Source organism: Haliotis rufescens, unplaced genomic scaffold, assembly GCF_023055435.1.
Source record: "Haliotis rufescens isolate VD_foot unplaced genomic scaffold, xgHalRufe1.0.p SCAF_7, whole genome shotgun sequence".
NCBI classification, from domain to species: domain Eukaryota; kingdom Metazoa; phylum Mollusca; class Gastropoda; order Lepetellida; family Haliotidae; genus Haliotis; species Haliotis rufescens.
This window is the reverse complement of record NW_025964361.1, coordinates 10,898,800-10,917,051: the sequence shown is the minus strand read 5'-3', so window position 1 is coordinate 10,917,051 and position 18,252 is coordinate 10,898,800. Positions and strand designations below refer to the sequence as shown.

The following is an 18,252-nucleotide window of genomic DNA, read 5'->3' as shown; positions in this document are numbered from 1 at the left end:
TATAACTGCAATACTGATAAAAGCGGCTTTAAACCCAACCCACTCACTCACATGACCTACTAAGATCTGTTGGAACCGTCATTCTTATTTCAAGAATTGTGATGACAATTTTTCTTATGTTCACCCTCCTCTCCAAACTTACTGAAGAATTCTTCTCTTCCTGTATTTAGCATGCATCATCAGTTTGCTTTGACGAAAGACTTTATGCCCCACAAACAGTGATGTCGTGGTAGTGAGTGAGTGAGTGAGTGAGTGAGTGAGTGAGTGAGTGAGTGAGTTGGGTTTAAGACCGCTTTTAACAGTATTCCAGTTATATCATGGCGTGTCAGCTTAATGTGGGAGGAAAGCCCGAAGTGATGCAGGTCTCAGACGTTTACCACTTCGCTGAAACCCACGAGCACAGGTATGGTGCTGACAAACCTAGAAACATAATCGGGGCGAACCGGGATTCGAAACCACAATCATAGGTTTCTGGCGTGCCCAAGGGACACAACTCTCCACAACGAATCACAGCGCCTTAGACGACTGGGCCACCCGTGCCCCCTGATGTCGTGATACCCTTGGTTGCGAGATGTGATTATCTTAATAGACACAGAGTAACACAGTATTTGCCATCTGCAACTATCAAGATCTGTGTTCCATCTTCAATGGAAGCATTCTAATTATAGCTTAGTGGCTTGTAAATAATTGGGTCAGGTGGTCTTGATTGAGTTTGTTTCATTTACCCAGACAGTGTGTGTCATGATATCAATCACTGGTTTGTCTGACAAAATATGTAGAGGCTACTGTGCTATACCTACGATGACTTCTCAGTAATTTGTTCTGGTCCTTTGTTTAACCATGACGTTTAAGAATCTTGCATAGTGCCAGTGTAACAGAGCAACAGTTTGGCATTTATGATGGAGAGACATTATTTGCAATATATTATGTTTCAGATCTTTCCCGAAGTCATCCTGACAGAAAAGGGTGTCACAAAGTTGATGAGCCTGTGGATTTTACATGTTTGACACTTGGGATCTCCTGCACCACACTGAATGTAAGTTTTGTTTGTTTGTTTGTTTGTTGTTTAACGGTGCACTCAGCAATATTCCAGCTATATGACGGTGGTCTGTAAATAATCAAGTCTGGACTTGACAATCCAGTGAATGACATCATAAGCACGCAATTGGAATACGATGACATGCATCAACCAAGTCAGCGAGCCTGACAACCCGATCCCGTTAGTCGCCTCTTACAACAAGCATAGTCTACTTTTACGGCATAGTCAGACTATTCCAACACAGATCACCAACAATTTTACTATCACACGCTATCCCATACTGAGTTTTCACACGTTCATGGATCTCACTGGCACTAATTGTAGTGGATCAGGTGGTCATGATACTGATCACTTGATTGTCAGGTCCAGTTTCAATTGTTTACAGGATGCTGTCATATGGCAGGAATATTGCTGGGTGTAGCATTAGGCAACAAGCAAATAGTTCTATTTTTATGCAAATTATGTGTGTCGTGGGTGCTATGGGTAGAGCAGGACATCACAGAAAATCACTGATCGTTTCATGTTGAATGTTTTGAATGCATATCACAACTATTTATACCAGACATAAAGACAATGACATGTAGCATACACAAATAACAGTTGATGAACCAAAACAAAACTTTTATATTTGTAGGTTGACAGATTTGATCTATTCAAGAATTGTTTAAATTTTCTTCTTTTGGGCGGATCACTCTATATTTGATGGATTAGAAAAACAAAAATACAGACTCAGCAATATTCCAGCTATATGATGGGGGGTCTGTTAATAATCAAGACAATCCAGTGATTGACATCATAAGCATCGATCCACCCAGTTAGGATCGATGACATGCATCAACCAAGTCAGCGAGCCTGACCACCCGATCCCGTTAGGCACCTCTTACGACAAGCATAGCCACCGTGGATGATTTAGAAGACCAGGTTTTCATATCAGTTAGCTGAATAGGATGGGATGCCATCTGTGTTTCCATAATACAGACTGCATAGACAAACAGTAGCATGTTCAGTGGAAGACAACAGGTGGCATGTCAGGGGGAGAAATCAGGACAGAATCTGCAACTATTTATGGCCCTCTTTTGAACAGACACCTGTTCTTGATGAGGTGAATTGGGAGCCAGTTGTTGGCTGTATCACTCTGACCAGCCACTGAACCCCATCCACCATCAGAGACTTCATCAATACACTCGTCTGATATAGTAGCTACACCTGTATGATTGTAGCAGATATCACCACCGTAGTCTTCTTGAGCACTCACTGTACATAGCAGGGTTGCTGTTCGACACATAGTATAAGGCTGCGAATTTATGGCTGTCAACTTCCTTTTCAGAGTATATACTTACTCCTTCATTATGTGCCTCATAATAAAGAAGTTGACATCCATAAATTCTCTTCCTCATGAAGAGATACCACTTCTAAATGCCTTTCAAAGACGTGACAGATAGTTTGTTTTATGCCAGTCGGCAACATGCCAGTGTATCATGGCAGACTGTATTGTATTAAGTCTGGACAAAACAAACCAGAGATTGATATCATGAGCAATGTTTCATGCCGATTGGGTATGATGGCTCAAAATTAACCATCTGATCCAATTTAGTCACCTTTTAAGACAAGCATAGGCTACTTGGGACCATGTCTAACCTGGAATCACAGTTCTCACTCCTAACTTACACATGGGCATGGCTGACATAGGAGGCCATTGGACCTCTGACAGGGACTTCTCAACACCGGTTGGGTTAGATGGATCCGCATCTTACACCAAGGGCTTGAGTACATGGCAAAGATAACTTGCCCCTTCAATTCTCAAACATGCTCGTTACAGACATTGAATAGAAAGGGTACAGTGTATCCACACATTTTGATTTAGATGATGCCACAAAAAAGGTGGTGTGGGGAGATTCAAGATTATTCCACTTATAGCGATGTGCATGTATGTGTGTGTGTGGCTGGTTGTACTAGTCTGGACTAATACCAATTTTAAAGTGTTGGATCACCGAGATACCATGACACAGTTTAACATGAATACCCCACTCAGACATAGTATACAGCGTTAGAAATTGGCACTATTCCTGTAGTCCTTACCAAACTGCCCAATAGTAAAGGTATCCTAAGGACTAGTAGAAATTGGCCCATTTTAAGGGTTTTGCTATATGTTATCATTATAAGGAGTAGAGGACAAAAACTGTTAGTTTCTAACCCTGGTATACTGACTCTGAGCTGACCAGTCCTTGTTTTATCTCCTTAATGCCAAGCGCCGCCAGCTTAGTACCATCATGACACAGCAAGCGGAATGAATCACCGCTCATCTGCTCTCTGAGAAGACCTAGAGAGGGAACAAAATGTTGATTGAGGAGGATAGTTGGTTTGGTGTAGAGACACCTGTAATAATGTCCATTTTGTTCTACCCATCAGAACCCAAGTGTCCATTGATTGAGTCAGTAACACTGAGCACATGAATTCTTTTTAACGCTGCAGATTATTGCTTATAACATACATCTTCCTGAGTTGACTGACTAATATGGTCCAGTTTCCACCCTTGCCGAACTTGGCTGGAATTATGGAGTTATATTTTGGCTGGAATGACGTGTCTATGCATAGTCCAATCAAAATTGCGTAACGAAAGTGACATCCAGTTCGTAAACTGCTGGAGACTTCGGTAGATTGCAGAATTTGCAAAGCATATGTACTCTCAAATATATTATTATACAATATAGATCTTGATTATGATTCGTAAACAACAATAAAATCATTCAGTTACATGTCCAACTGCCAAGTATCATCAACATTCTAACTGACAATAGAGCAAATGTTGTGTAACCCAATATTTCCAGCTATATCACAGCTGCCTATTAATAACTGCCTATAAATGATCAGTGACTTAAAGCATAAGTAGTGATCCACGTCCCTGCTTACAATGACATGAGCAGAGTCGGGTCCAGAGTCTGTAGTTAATCTGGCACGGCATGGCATGACACATTACCTACAGTACAGTCACGTCAAGTCCCGTTAATCCGACATTGAGGGTGGCATATGATTAAATCGGATTAATGAGTATGTCGAATAAAAAAAATTAAGTAGTATCAACGTTCTTGATCGAAAATCGGACAACTACACGATAGATAATGATACAAAAACTAATTGTTCATTAATTGTTTATTGTTAAGCAACTTTATCTCTGCAGCCGTTGTAATATGCAGCTACCAGCCGACTCATCTCGCATCAAAACACGGGCTGCATACTCGTGGGTAGATGACCACGGAGTACACTGACCACTGTGTCGGATTAACGAGACTGATTAATAAGTGATTTCGGTAATTCGTTGCAAATTAGGTGTGTCGGAGTCGGAGTGTGAGACTGTCGGATTAACCGGTCTTAATAGCACTGAGTTAATCGGTTCCCATCATTAATGTCGGATTAACAAATGTCGGATTAACAATTGTCGGATTTACGAGACTTGACTGTAATATTAAAGAATTGGGTGGTTTTAAAAGAAAGACCCTTACATACAGTATTAGTATTTAAGGCATTGATGACCTGCAAATCATCTGTCAAGAAGAAAGGGACCTCCACACGTGACTCTTCTATTTCCTGCCAAGGCACATGCAGTCGTGATCTATATAAAACCAATCTTTTCTGGAAATCTTATAACAGCTCTGTCAATGATTTAATAAATAAGAATGAGACTGCCTTACATCCTCCGTTCCCGTTCCATATTTATAGGATCTTCATCTTTCCTCAGAACCCAACAACAATCACAGGGTCAAGGATGTGTGCGTCACAACCCAAAAACACTGATGAATTTTTCATTAATTGGAGTCATTATAAAGTAAAGAAAGAAGAATCGTTCTGAGAGTCTTATATTATCAATCATTGTCAATATAGCGGAATCTGTGTCTGTTTTAATAAGGAAGATGGACATGATGTCACATATCATGTTATACCCTGCTTCCATCAATCACTTCAGTCTTCCTTGGCAGCCATCTTGAACTTTCCTTCTCGTTTCTGGTGACAAAATTTGCCTACCGCTTAGAGCATCATTGTATGGTAATTTGAAATTTTAGATTCTGGTAAACTCAATGATAATACCACAGACGAACAGAGCTATATGTCTTGTATAATAAATTATATTAAATGTCAAATGGGTGACATTTGATATGCTACAAAAGGTATAAAATGATATTGAGATAGTTTGAAGAATCTTACCGGTAAGTAGAACTGTTGTGTTCCATATTCAATTACAGCCATCATAAGTGAATTTTGAGATTTACATCCCTGTGTGTCGTAAAATAAAATGCCTCTGGCTCAAATTAAAATCCTTCTGGATTATAATCTAATCTAATCTGTTGAGCTGGACAATCATGTGGCGCTTACTCACAGAGATGAACATCATACAAATTTATTCTTTGTATGTTTTCAATTAATTTCATTTATATTGAATTAATTTAGACTGAAACATTTCATGATTCTTCTTGAACCAACTTACCTCATTAGCTACAAATGTTTAACACAGCATTAGGACAAAAAGTGAGCTATGTTTGATCAGGTTTAAAAGATTTATGGATGACATGTGGAGGAAATTTACAATCTGACACATCAGTGACAAAAATGACGTCGTCTGGTGCAAATACCTAATTCGACTTGTACCATGTTCCTTTGCATTTCTGTTGAACAATTGACTAGCCTATGCATGTGTTTGTGACATTGCCACAAGTGGGGCAGGATACAGCAATATTCGATAGGGATTCATACACACATGCTGGCGATATAGTCAGAATCGTATCATAAACTCTGCTTTTGACAGAAATTTCTTTTGATTATTTAACAGGTTTTTGTTACTTTTACTTACACAAGAACAAATACCATACTGAACTAATAGGGAAATAGAACCTTTGGCTAATGACCTAATGCATTAACCACTAGGTAATGGTTTGTTTGTTGCTTAATGCTACAGTAAGAATAAAAAGTCCAGCTATATGATGACAACCTGTAAATAATTGAGTCTGGACCAGACAAAACACTCAGCAAAGTCCCACACCATGTGAGGAATCAAACATGAGCCTTAGGCGTGACAAGCAAACACTTTTACCACAGGGCTACCCTACAGTGCCATTAATGCATTGAGAATGAGTATGGTTTTACCTCACTTTAAGCAATAATCACACCATATCAGAGTGGGCTACATCTAGAATGTGGGTCACACAAGGTACCATTTTTAGAAACAAACCTTATCTTTGGTGCTGTAATCCAGCACTAGGCCGACTCACGACCCTTCATACCTATTGTAAAACACAGTAAGAAAACGACTGATAATGTGACACAGATATGAGGAAGCTGTATATATTTCTTACAAACCCCAATTATCCATATTCTATTAGAGCAGCACACATATCACTACACCCACAGACCCATGAAGATCTGGGGTAGAATAGGTCTTCAGCAACCCATGCTTGCTGTAAAAGTTGACTATGCTTGTCGTAAGAGGCGACTAACGGGATTGGGTGGTCAGGCTCGCCGACTTGGTTGACGCATGTCATCAATCCCAATTGCGTGGATTGATGCTCATGATATTAATCACTGGATTGTCTGGTCCAGACTCAATTATTTCCAGATCGCCGTCATATAGCTGGAATATTGCTGAGTGCGGCGTTAAACAACAAACTAATCAACCACTACACCACAGGTGCGATAAAGAACAATATTCAGACCCCACAGACACATATTCCACTCAGAGACATTTCCAAAATGGTCAATCTGAATTCCACTGATCATCAATTTGGAGATTCATGTAGATGTAATACCCCATTACAGGAAAATCAGCGCTTGGTTTGATCCCGCTGCTGCGCTGAGATCAGTTGTGAAACAATCCCTGTATTAATGTTCTTGTAGTATTCACCCTGACAAGGTCAGATTGCTCGCCTTTCATCTGTCAATCTGATTTGTCCCGCAGGATTGCCAATATACTGATATATCCCTCCAGTAATTCCATTCGTCAATCTTATTCCAACAGCAACTAGAAAGACATTCTCATTCTGCATCAAACACGCAATAGTCACGACTCTTTTAGCATAGGTGATTTTTCATGTTCTTCTAATAACTCTTCTACACCAAGCGCCTTAAATGTCTCCAACAGCTGCTGATCAAAGCCAACAATGGTACATTTTTTCTTCTCTGTGTCAGGTAGCCAATTAGAATGGCAGGGGTCATGCACACACAATATTCGTAATTGAAACAAAATGTAGGAAAAAAGATCTCCTTGATGAGAAAAATTGATCAGCCAATACTGGAAAGGCTTGGCCATGGCCTTGACAGGTTGCTGGAAGATTAAAACCTGATTAATTTGGACAGGATTGAAGTGAACTCAGCACTGAAAGACTCTCTTAAGAAACTGACAAGATCTCAGGGAAACAGCATCAAGGACATTGTAAAGGTCTGACAACATTGCAAATCACTTTGTTCTTTAACCAGTTGTCGCAGAACAGAAACTGGTTCGGGTCATACAGCTTTTGTGACATACTTGCAGTACCCTGATGCATGGTGATAGGTCTGAAGGGTTATTGGACTACTTCCGTGTGTTGTCTCCAGAGATAGGGCAGTAATAAAACTGACATATTACTAAATGCAAATAGTCATTTCTTCAAAACATATACAAGGTATTGTGTGTTGGACTATCAGCATCAACCTCAGAATAGTTAGTCATGTTTTTTATTTGTTCTTATTTCAGAGTAGCTGACTAAGCAATGTGCTACACATAGCGTCTTCTCAATCTACCTACAATACAATCTTCAATTTGCCTACATTCAGTTTGCCTTCTCTCAGTTTGACTACCAGCAAGTATGCCTACGGACCTAGTCCCCTCACTAAGTCTAGCTACACTCTGCCTATCAATAAGTTTGCCTACACTTCAAATTGCTACAATAAGTTGTCCTGCTTCACTCCAATTGCATAAAAGCAGTTTGCTTGCGAGTTTGTCTAGACTCCTAGTAGGGCTGGGACGAGTCCAAATTTACTACCCGGGTACCCCCCCCCCTATTACCCGACCCTACCCGGGTACCCACTGTAGGTCTCAAGAGATACAAAATGTCTGATTGGGAATTTTGTTACCACGGCACTTGCAAAACATATTTAGATACATGTAATAAACGATCTGGTCATGCATGCTCTGAAGTTGTCTTAAGTTATATCTTTATTCAACCATATGAAAGGTCAGAATGAATGGGTGCATAGTCTGAAAGAATTGCGAACATTAGTGACTTGTGGTGTAAACATAGAGTTCAAGATAATTTTTGTCATTAAACAATATATCATGTGACTAAACACGGGTCCGGGTAGTCCTGTGGGTACCCGGGTCCTACTCAGTACCCACCTGGCCCAGATACCCGAATTACCTGTCCTAGCCCTAACTCCTAGTGGCTACACTAAGTTTACTTACACTCAATTTGCCTACATTTGGTTTGCCTATGTTCAGTTTGACTAAACTCTACAAGTTTTCTACAGTATTAACCCCGACTGATACACCTACAGTCATTATTACACTAGTGAGGTGAGGTAAAATGGGGAATAACTTTGTGTTCAAGATTATTGTACCTCAAGAGCATTATATCCCTTAAATGCTGAGCACCAGGCAGGGCAACAACAAATACCATCTTTAACACTGTATTGGAATACAATGATATACAATCAACTAAGTCACCAATCCTGACCACCCAATCCAAATGCACTTATATAGCAACGTGCATGCACGTGTGTTTGTGTGTGTGGCTGCTTGTGCTAGTCCAGACTGATGCCAATTTATAGTGCTAGCTAACTGAGATACCATGCCGCAGTTTAACATGAATACCCCACTCAGACACAGTATACTGACTCCGAGCCGACCAGTCCTTGTTTTAGCCCCTTAATGTCGAGCGCCAGACAGGGTAACAACAAGTACCATCTTTTAACGTCTTTTGGTATGACGCGGTCGGGGATCAAACCTCGGACCTTCCGCTCTCCAGGCGGATGCTCTACCACTAGACCACGGAGGCGGTCACAAGATTTTAGGAAGAAGCCCAATCTTTTTTCTTCTCATGTCATTTAACCTATGATCATGACGATGGTGGGTCTGTTCATTTTGAAAGGGAAGACTAGGGGTTAAACGGTACATTGGTGCATCGGTGCATCCATAGTTTTCTTGTGATGATACGGTGCATGATACGTTTTTTTCTTTATCGATACAAGAAGAAACATTTGCTGAAATAAATTACTTACTACTGGCTTACTTACTAATGACCTCTGGCGTTTTTGTCTCAGTCAGATATCGCAAAATGTGTTTCAAATAGTTAAGTTCATTACAAACAATAGCCGCTACGAACATGTGTCTACAGCTAGCTATTCTTTTGAACCTGCTCTGAAATATTTATCGTCAAAAAGTTTCCCTGCGATTTGACATAAATATGCGTAGCGCGATATGTTTTGTATCATGATACATATTGAATTGTGACCTTGCTGTATTGTTTCACCCCAAGTGAAGACGGATGACTAATGACTTTAAACCACTTGAAAAGTTGATTTTGACTGATGGAAGCCTTGCAGACCTGTTCCCCCCACCCCCCTACCCACCCCTCCCCCGCGCCACCTCCCTCTCATGCATCTGGCTAGTGAGTGGTCATATTTCCGCCATCACCATCAACATTGATGGCTGTCCTCTTTATTCCCGCATGTTCTTCGTAAAGTCTGTGAGATAAATTATCTTTACCTAGCATCAAACAAGGCCTGCTCATTGATTTAAGCTCTGTCTATATGCTTACTGTTAGAGTTTCCATTTCTTGTTAATCAATACTGTCACCTGCGAACATTGGCCACCTAAATGTCAAACAATGACAACCAGTTAGTACCATCACCATGCGCTGACTGACCGCAGCTTCATGGCAGGTTATTGGACACAAATGAAGGACTTTGTTAACGTAGTTACAGCTGCGATATTGAACCATCATTGTGTAAATAGGTGGCAGTAGACGGAGGTGCGGAGTAGTAGTGGTAGTAGTAGTAGGAGTAATAGTAGTGGTAGTGTTGGTAGTGGAAGTAGTAGAAGTAGTGGTAGTAGTATTGATAGCAGTAGTGGTAGTGGTGGTGGTAGTAACAGTAGCAGTAGTTATAGTGGTAGTAGCAACAGTAGAAGTTGTAGTAGTGGTATTAGTGGTAGCAGCAGCAGCAGCAGTAGTAGTAGTAGTTGGAATTGTAGTAGTAGTAGCAACAGTAGTAGTAGCAGCAGTAGTTTAGCAACAGTACCAGCTATATCAGTATTAGTATTCGTGATAGTGGTAGTAGTAGCAGCAGCAGTTGTAGTAGTAGGAATTGTAGTAGTAGTAGTAGTAGCACAACAGCAGCAGCAGTTAGTAGCAACAGTACCAGCTATATCAGTATTCATGATAGTGGTAGTAGCAGCAGAAGCAGTAGTAGTAGCAACAGTAGCTGCAGGCGTTGTAGTGGCAGCAGCAGCATCTGACTAGGTGTGGCAGTTGGAGTTGTAGTAGTAGTAGTAGTAGTAGCAGCAGAAGTAGCAGCAACTGTACCAGCTAATCAGTATTAGTATTCGTGATAGTGAAAGTGGTAGTGGTAGTGGTAGTAGTAGTAGCACCAGCAGCAGTAGTAGGAGCTGTAGTGGTAGTGAGTGAGTGAGTGAGTGATGCCATCTTGATGCTATTCAAAGCAGTACTTGTAGCAGGCCAGCAGATGCACATACATGAGAAGGAATAGCTATAGAGATAGAGTATTCTTCTCATGAATTTTCTCATTCACCTTCTCGTACATTTCCTGATGCATCTTCTCATGCATTATTCCCTAATCTCCTCATGCAAATCCTGGGTCTCCTCACATACACCTCCACTGACATACACAAGGAACAGGAAATGTTGCACCTGTATGTCCGCCTTAACCGCGAAGCAGTTGAAAGCAAAGCGGGACAAGGGTAGCCAAGTGGGTCAAGTGTTCGCTCTACCTCTCTGGGTTTTATACCCCACATGGGTACATGTGGAACTTACAGCAGCATTTGTGATGGTTGTCATGACAACACTTGTGATAGTTGTCATGACAATTATTGTGATGGTCGTCATGACTATTGTCATGATGGCTACTGAGGGATACAAGAGGACACTTATTAATTATGACGATATAATTCACAACAAAGCATTTGAGGCCTCCTGAGAGCAGAGGTAATTAAAAAACTTGTCACGGATGATGGAACAATACCATACCTAATAATTAGCTTTGTGCATAATATTGGTCCTGCATCGCCTCAGACACACGTGTGCACCACGGTGCTAACTTTGGTAGACTCCAAGACATTATTATTAGTCCGTGTTCTTGTGCTTTGTGTCTAAAGGATCACAATGAATCAATATATCCTTGAATCAATACATCCTAGAAATTCCCCTCTGGGCACATGTCCCTACCACCTCCTCTACAGGGTGCAGTGTCAATACACTGTCAATACACAGTCAATACACAGTCAATACACATCAATACACAGTCAATGACCATCTGGCTGGGAAGGAGCAGGAACTGATCACTCCATTGATTTGTTCAGGCAGCGTATGATTGTCTTGGGAAACTGATCTTTGTAGAATTGATCCTGACCTAACGAAAACACTGTGTATAATTAGCAAAGACAGGTCCGAGCAAGTGTAGATTGTGTATAGTAACAATAGCTGCGTTTAGTACATTTACATTAAGCATTGATAGGCTGGAACTGGCTTTGTGGGTCAGCGGCATGAACAAACTCCTAGACAGGAGTGAATTCAAGTCATATCAGTTATTCCTATGTTTATGTGCATGGCATGCTGTAAGGAGAGGTGAAAGATTACTGAACTACATAAATGGGTGGACTGAATATTTGGCTACATAAATGGGTGGATTGAATATTTGGCTCCCCATTGGTTGGACTTAATATTTGTCTCTCCAAATGGGTGGAATGAATATTTGGATACATAAATGGGATGATTGAACATTTGGCTCCCCATTGGGTGGACTGAATATTTGGCTCCCCATTGGTTGGACTGAATATTTGGCTCCCCAAATGGGTGGATTGAATATTTGGATACATAAATGGGATGATTGAACATTTGGCTCCCCATTGGGTGGACTGAATATTTGTCTCTCCAAATGGGTGGACTGAATATTTGGCTCCATAAATATGTGGATTGAATATTTGGCTCCCCATTGGGTGGATTGAATATCTGGCTCCCCAACTGGGTGGACTGAAAATCTGGCTCCACAAACTGGTGGATTGAATATTTGGCTCCCCACATGGTAAGGTGCAATGGGGTTTAGCGTCACATTCAACATTATTGCACTTATATAGTGACGTGCACAAACATGTATGTGTATGTGGCTGCTTGTACTAGTCCAGACTAATGCCGGTTTTATAGTGCTAGCCCACTGAGATACCGTGTCACAGTTTAATATGGATATCCCATTCATATTATACTGACTCCAAACCAACCAGTCCTTGTTTCCCCAGCCCCCCAAGCCGAGCACCAGACAGTGTAACACCAAGTAGCATCTATTATCATCCAGGGGATCGAACCTGTGACCACTCTCTCATCAGACTGGGTGATCTGAATTTGAAACAATTTGTATTTCAATACTTTCGTGACATACAGGTATTTGGGGATTTATATTTTCTCGGATTGATTTGGCACCTGACTGAAAAAGAATAATAGGCCTTATTTGTGCCTTTCACACCCATAGAGAAGTTTGTCAACCTTCAAGCATGGATACACATACTAGAAAAAGGGATGGAGGGACTGTTGAGGGTACACTTCACACACAACATGGCAGATGAATGCAGATAAGGAAGGGAATTTATGAATGTCAACTTCTTTATTATGAGGAACACAACGTTTTGAAGTATATTCTTACTCCTTCATCAGGTGAATGAATGCCATGAAGCAGAGAGCATATATCAGTACATGTAAGGACAACAAAATTAATCCATTGTTAATCACCATCAGCGCCAATCATCTGTTGGCTTCCCTTGTTAGTTTCTACCCTTTGTTATTTTCCACCTTTTATTATCTTATTAATTGTGTTGTCCTTACCTGTACATATATATGCTCTCTGCCTCATGGCATTCATTCACCTGATGAAAGAGTAAGAATATACTTCGAAACGTTGTGTTCCTCATAATAAAGAAGTTGACATCCATAAATTCCCTTCTTTGTGTGTATCACTTCTAAATGCCTTTCTAAGACCTGAATGCAAATAGTTTGGAGTAACAATTTGAATTTGGTCATCATGTTATTATATGTGAACATGTTTAGTAAAGTCTGTGATTGCTTTGGTACACTATGGTGATGTACGTGTGGGGATATTCGCGTGGTGGCACAAATCAGGTGAGGCTAAGCAACGTTGGTCTCGGACAGTCCTTTGATGGGTGACCATGCTCGGCAGCTTGACACCTGAGAGTGTCCAGGGCTTTGAACCTGCCCCACACTGAAGCACATGTGAGTGAATTGGGTTTAACGTCGCTTTTAACATTATTCCAGTTATATCACGGCGTGTCAGCTTAATGTGGGAGGAAAGACCAAAGTGATGCAGGTCTCAGACGTTTACCACTCTGGTGAAACCCACGAGCAAGGGTATTGTGCTGACAAACCTAGAAACATAATCGGAGCGTGCCCAAGGGATGCAACTCTGCACAGTAAATCGCAGCGCCTTAGACGACTGGGCTACTCGTGCCCCCTGAAGCACATGTAACACATGTGGTGTCTCAATGGGCATGTGACTTTGTTCGAAATGTGCCTCTGTTCACCCAGCAGTGAACAGATACCCAGTAGGAAGAAATGGTAATGTGTGTGTTTACCTTCTATAGCACCTCACAGGCAACCTGTGAAGGTTTAGAATAGGTCTTCAGCAACCCATGCTTGCCATAAAAGTCGATAATGCTTGTCGTAAGAGGTGACTAACGGGATCGGGTGGCCAGGCTCGCTGACTTGGTTGAATCATGTCATTGTATCCCAATTGAGTGAATCGATGCTCATGATATCATTCACAGCATTGTCTGGTCCAGACTCGATTGTCTACAGACCGCCGTGATATGATGGGAATATTGCTGAGTGTGGCGTTAAACAACAAACAAACAAACAAATCCTCACAGACAGCTTGAATTGTATACTCCCCAAGGTGCTGAGAATGAACATCGAGTGTACACTTATCAATTGGCCGGGGTCAAAATATGTAACAGCACAACCTAGCAGCACTGGTTGAACATAGGCTCTTTAAGAATAAATCATGATCTTTATATTGGTTCGCCAAATCCATTTCTTAAATACATTCTTATTATCCATTATCAGGATATCTTGGCTGCATCACAGATAAAACTGGCATGCTAAACAAAAACCATCTTCAGCACTCCACACAGATAGTGCATTATGTCGAACACCACATTTGTCTCCAGCATCCCCCAGCATTTCCGCAACATTTTATTCCACACTTCACTCAGCATCAGCAGAAGACTATACAAAACCATTCGGTGGTAACAAGCCACATTATCATGTATCCTGCAGCATCTAAAGCATTAACCCAAATTTCACTGGTTCAAATAAATACCTATAACTAGTCCTCTAGATCAATATGCCCACAAAGGCAGGAGATATTCTGAGGATGTGGGATCAAGCAGCTTATCCTGTAATATTTCACAGCTCATAGTTAAATCAGGGAGATCACTGCCAGAATATCCTAATGACGTGGTGGAGGTGTCTTTCGTCAACTCCTGGAAAGGTTGAGGTGGTAAGGGGAGGCGATCAATGGTATTGTTGTCCAGTGACCATCATTGTCTGCAACTACCCTGTCCTGAACAGTGACAGGTCGAGAATCAATTTCCTTGTGTCAATGGAGTTCCGTTGGTCTAAATGATATTAGGGCATGGCTGCTGGGCACTTATTGGTCAATCTATTGGTCAATCAAAACACTTACTGCATCAAGAGATGAAACGCTGCCATTTATTTTTCTATTTAATCTGATGAAAATTCTATCTTGGCTTTGAGTGATGTTTGATCAGGCCATCATTGGTGCCAAATGTGGAGGTGGCCTAGGATCTTCAAAATATGTACACCCTGACTGGAGGAGTTCACAAAGTTGTAAATCAAATACTGTACATGGTATCATGTGAAATACTGAAGAAGTTATCATGTGAATTGGTGAGGAAATTGTCATGTGAAGTACTGCATCTGTTATCATGAATGAATGAATATTGGTTTATGCCCCATCAGCAATTCTCCAGCTATTAGCAGTGAAGCTGTTATGGAAAGTATTGGAGGTGTTATCATGTTAAGTACTGTTCAGACCACAATAAATTAATGGTTAGATCTGATCAAATCTTTTGAAAAATTTGAGGCAGGAGGCATTTTATGTTAAACCAAACTGATCAAACAATTATCTTTCAATGGATGGGATTTGCATGAAGCATGGAAGTTTGATACGACCATGTGGAATGTGTTCTTTCAGCAAGTAAGTCAAGGCAGAAAGCAACACAATTTTGTGAGGTGTTTGCTTGAGAGGCAGGCATGTCTAAAAATATAATAATTAATTAATTAGAACCTTACATATTTAACAGTAAATACAGCTGTCTATCATGGGCTGTCAAAACTGCAAATTGATAACAGCTGTTTCATAATCAGAAAGTCAGAATGAGCGATTGAGTTTTGTTTTACACCGTTTTTAGCAATATTCCAGCACTATCATGGTGGGGGACATTGGTCCGACGAGTGAACGCACAAACCACAAGGATACCACACTGCCCCCAGAAAGTCAGAAATTGTCATGGTTTTGATAGCATGGTTCTCAAATAAGAAATTGTCGAAAACCATATCCTGGTTTCAATCATTTAAATATTGAGGTCAAGGCTCTGCAGCTCACCTGCCTCAACCTGTATTGGAGGGAGAACCATACGTTTGTACATACATTTTGTAAAGGCACAATACATACAATACTACATTTGTTGAAATAGAACTAAATTCTATATTATAACCTTGGTCATAAACAGTTTAAAACAGTCTTCAAACACTCTCTTGACAGTGTCTATAAAGCCTGGTTGAAAATGGCAATGCATCACCAAATTATGAGAGTGCCGACCCTTGGTTTAAAATGCCTCATGAGAATAATGCGAGTAGCTGTGTCTTTGAACTAGAAACAAAACAGTCAGCAAATGAAAACAAAAAAAGCAAATGACTTAGAATTCAATGATATAGTTTCAGGAGATAGCAAAAGACATTATTCACTTTTGAACTGCTATCATTGCAAACTTTCTTCAAATTCTTGACATGTGACCTAAAAGCAGGAAATTCTAAATAACACATATACAAATCAGATAACTTGGATCAATGACGAAGATTGCACAGGTTCCAAGTGTTGTGACAGGAGCTACAGATCAGTGTTATGTATTTACCACAACTGCCATTGCTGGAGTGGATGTTTACACTATGTGCATGAGCAGTGAGATTTGAAAAGGTTTAACCAGAGGCGCTGCCATACGAAGCTGACCATATCAAACTGACCGCACTTCACAGAGAACTTGGTGAGAATACAAGCGATAAACCCCTTTTCATAGCCACAAGAAATCTCTGCTAAATGCAAAGTTAATTGTTTATTCCAACTACAGTAAACTATGGTTATAACAAATTCAAAGCAAGCACTAAATTCTATAGTTCATTATAAACCGTAGTTGGTTATAAGCATATACAGCAAATATGCAGCAAATGGCCAGGACCAAAAACACAGTTTGTTATATCCGTCAGTTCATTATTTACGTAGTTTACTGTATTTCATGATCATGTGTTAATGAATCACTATCAAATAGTGATGATACCAGGTGTTCGCAAAAAGTTGAGCGTATCCTGCCCTAGGAACTACCATGTAAGCCCTGTCTAAATCTGGTGCTCAATTACATAATAATTTTGAGCCATGTTATATGCATGTACAGTAAGGCTGGGACAAGTTCAAATTTACTACCCGGGTACCCGGGTACCCGCCCCCGCTATTACCCTACCCTACCCGGGTACCCACTCTAGGTCTCAGGAGATGTCTCAAAATGTCCGATTGGGAACATTTTTAGCATAGCCCTGGCAAAACGTATTTAGATACATGTATTAAACAATCTGGTCATGCATACACTGAAGTTGATTCAAGTTATATCTTTATTCAACCATATGGAAAATCAGAAGGAATGGGTGCAGAGTCAGAACAAAAGCGAACATTAGTGACTTGTAGTGTAACCATAGAGTTCCAGATAATTTTAGTCATTAAACAATATAACACGTGACTAACCACGAGTCCGGGTAGTCCTGTGGCTACCTGAGTCCTACTCTGTACCCACCCCACCCAACCCGGGTACCCGAGTTACCCGTCCCAGCCCTAATGTACAGTGAACTACGGTTATAACGAATATGTTTATAATGAACTGACGGTTATAACGAACTGATTTTAGTGGTCCCTTTGAGTTTGCTATAGCCGTAGTTTACTGTATGTCATTGTTTGCATGTACAGTGAACTGGACATAGCAATATCAGAGCTCCAGATAAGCTTTTGGTGTTGTGGGTATTTTACCCATGCATTTTAAAATCATTGGGTATCAGTAATTCTACCTGGGTGTTCAAATTTCTGTTACCCACTAGTTTTTACACATGTGGGTATTTAAGTTAAATATTTAAAAACACTATTCATCTAGTCCCTGCAAACTGGTGTCATGTGGGTTCGAGAGCTTTATAGGACTCAAAAATACCATGATACTTCCACAAGAGTGTGTGATGGCAAATGATCATGATGTAACTGTCATCGTGGAGTTTGGCAAGGTTGACGGAATGCCCCTTTATAATTTCAAAATAAGTTGCTGATTTGCTAATTATATACGCAGGGTTACTTCACAATATTTTGATGATACGCACAAGTTTTATTTTTGTAGCTTATCTGTAATGTTCGTTGCGTATTTGATACGCTTGGATTATATTTTACTGTGTATTTCTGCATTTCTGATGCGTATTTGGAGCTCTGAATATATATATATTTTCAGATAAAAAAGTGACACTTTATTAATGCGAGCAAGAGACACTCCCATTTTTTGCATTAATTTCATGATTTACAGCATTCTTATCATGTACTCATAAACATCACGGTCTCCCATTTTTATAAGAACTGATGGTTCGCATTGCCAGGAATCAATAACGCTTTGTGTACCGTTGGAGTAG

The 18,252-nt window shown here is 40.5% G+C and overlaps 1 protein-coding gene across 1 annotated transcript in view; it reads left to right on the top strand.

Annotated features, from left to right (window-relative positions):
* The first annotated feature begins 971 nt into the window (after positions 1-971).
* The window catches only part of LOC124114671, a 78,363-nt gene continuing 61,082 nt past the window's right edge, over positions 972-18,252 (top strand). Inside the window, exon 1 of the mRNA XM_046475350.2 lies at positions 972-1,036. The gene's annotated coding sequence lies outside the window, so the exon portion shown is untranslated. The remainder of the gene's footprint in view (positions 1,037-18,252) is intronic.